This window comes from Triticum aestivum, unplaced genomic scaffold (genome assembly GCF_018294505.1).
Source record: "Triticum aestivum cultivar Chinese Spring unplaced genomic scaffold, IWGSC CS RefSeq v2.1 scaffold33467, whole genome shotgun sequence".
Lineage (NCBI taxonomy): Eukaryota > Viridiplantae > Streptophyta > Magnoliopsida > Poales > Poaceae > Triticum > Triticum aestivum.
Genome location: NW_025238144.1, coordinates 1 through 2,741, shown reverse-complemented (window position 1 = coordinate 2,741; position 2,741 = coordinate 1). Strand labels below are relative to the sequence as shown.

Below are 2,741 nucleotides of genomic sequence, written 5' to 3'. Positions count from 1 at the left end.
CTCTCTTCGAAGCTCGCGCTGCATACAGTCCTCCGGGCTTCCATTTGACAAGAACTCGAAGACCAATGCCATGGCCTCTCTGCAAGCTCCTATCAGAGTGACAAGGTTTGGATGCCTCATCCCACAAAGTGTTTAATATACATCAAAAGAAAATCACATATTTAGATGCACCATTTTACTAGTGTTTCTAGAAGCATGTGTTACTCTTAATAATATGATGTTATGACGGTATGTTTGAAGGAAAGGAACAATAAGAGTTACCTCATCATTGAACTCTTGATCTCCTCTTGCGCCTTCATTGTTTAATATCTTGATGGCTACAGTGGTATGACGGAGAAATCCTTTGTAGACGCTTCCACACCCGCCTTCCCCTATCTTTTTGGAGGCATCAAAGTTGTTTGTCACTTCTTTAATCTCCTCGTAGCTGAAACCAGTTAACACAATGGCACTACTACTGGTAGAGCCAAATACAAATGCACCGCTACCGTTTGTTTGGCGCATCCCTTCAACCTGTTTAACAGCTTGTTCTTTCTTGCGCTGGAGCTCTTCCATCAGGGAGTTTGTCTGGAGAAGCTTGTTCTCAAGTTCTGCTCGTTGCTCATTTGCTTTCTACAGCTCGTTGTATAAATGAAGGTGTTCCTTTTTGAGTCCGGCCTTTTCTCTGGCCAGTCTTTCCTCTCGCTCATTTTTCTCTTTACGGGGTGAATTCTCCTGTGCTTTGCACTGCAACAAAACAGCTGGATTACTTGAGAGACAAGCGCACCATCTAACATGCACAATTTCCATGTTTTTAGACACGAAAGTTAGGGAAATACAATAATAGATTAGGCATCAATAATGGATGGTTGTAGGCACGTGGTAATTACGATTAGCATACCATCGTAGGATTTTCGAACAGACCCCTCGCTATTTTCTGCTGACCCTCAAATGTTTCTCTTTTCGAGCACTCCAGATCATCAAGGAGTAGTTGTAGTTGCCCGAACACTTCATGTTGCACAGTGGTTTCCATCTGTATAAACATTATGTTTGCCTTGTATTCAATAGGTATGACAGCATTATCTAATAAGTATTACAATTACGACAAAAACAAAAGACCTTAGTTGGTCAAATAAAATCTAGATGATAGAGCAATAGTAGTAGGATTTTATGTTTAAAAAGATGGAATCCCGTATACCTAGTTGATCCCCACTAACTCTAATTCTCTCAACACACAACTATGCCATCTCACCATGTCACCATGCATGCAAAAGACCCATATTACCATGCACCATGCATACTACTTATATTCAATAAATATTCTACAACTAAACAGTAATCAAATACTCCCTCTGTAAAAAAAATATAAGACGTTTTAAATCACTAAAATAGTGATCTAAAATGTCTTATATTTCTTTACGAAGGGCGTACAATATTATATGTACTTTAGTTTCAATTTTCAAATTGTTAACCCAAATACCAATCTTTCATACAACCAATCTCATTTAAATAATTGTACACTACCAATTCCCACGCGTGCCGTGCGAGGTATCGTCTCTAGTGTTTACATAGTGCTAGTGGTAAGTGTTAGATACACTACTGGTTGAATGTGACTACAACCATGAACACTTTCTATTGTTGACTTCCCTTGTTAAGTGGAACACATTCTATTGTTGACTTCCGTTGTTTAGTGCAGTACATGAATTATTAAACTAACTTACTATAATTTGAAGAAAGTGGCCTATATTGCATACTCATTTTTAACAATATAGTACTCCATCTGATCCATATTAATTGTCGACTAAATCAGCGACAATTAATATGGATCATACGGAGTACTTCATTTCCCATTAATAATTGTTTTTAGATAATGGACGAGTATGTCTCGCTATAAAATTACGGCACTTCAAATGAACAAGCTGTAGCTATGGTTAGACGATAACTCTGCTCGGTCCAAAATGACTTACCATAGAGTGTTGATGTTCTTTAGAGCTTCCAACTGAAACAGGTACCAGTGAACCATTCATATTATCCGAATCCTTTAGAGTTGGTGAAGATCCTTGAAAGCTTTGCTGGCTGAAATTCAGGGAGAAACCTGTTGATGTCATCGTATGAATTGACTGGTTCCTTGCACCTGGTATGGTCTCCGTGTTGTCTGTTATCGATGCTGACAAGGGATATATATATAGCTAACTGGCTGCTTGGACTGTCATTGTAGGGCTTTTTGATCTGTGGAGCCGAAGAAACCTGTATGCCCCGGTGATAGTGATTGGGATCTTGCAGGGAACTCAGATCGGTCTGAATCAGTGCTTGTGTAGTTGCTTTGCGGTGACTCTACTTTTATCAAACGCTGAGTGGCCTCCCTAAAAATGATGAACCATTGTTTTGTCAGCTGGAAATAACTTTGGGTAGTCAGTCGAGCTGAAATTTGCAGATATTTTTTCTTTGAGAAAGTAAATTTGCAGATTCTATGTAGGAATTTTTGTTATGTTGAGCTGAGGGTTGCAATGCATGCATGGCAGTCATACCTAGAGCAAGCAAGAGTCTCGTTGCAAATGTAGAAGATCTGACAATATGGTTTGGCTTGTTGATGCACAATGGCTGCAACTTGTGAGTTTGGTGCTTTGTTCTTCCTTCCCACATGAAAGATTTCACAATCAACATACATAACTCTCTCTTGAAATAGGCTTTCGCCCCGCTTTATAAATAAAACAACCATCCATAGAATCAACATACATAACTCAGGTTATTAAATGGAGTATTTG

The 2,741-nt window shown here is 39.0% G+C and overlaps 1 long non-coding RNA gene across 1 annotated transcript; it reads right to left on the bottom strand.

The window, feature by feature from the left end:
- Nucleotides 1–426: 426 nt before the first annotated feature.
- Nucleotides 427–2,624, bottom strand: LOC123176608 (uncharacterized). Its single transcript, XR_006488597.1, has 4 exons — nt 2,505–2,624; nt 1,944–2,339; nt 878–1,009; nt 427–723 (listed from the first exon to the last, which is right to left on the bottom strand). It is a non-coding gene; the product is annotated as an uncharacterized lncRNA (long non-coding RNA).
- Between the last annotated feature and the right edge of the window lie 117 nt (nt 2,625–2,741).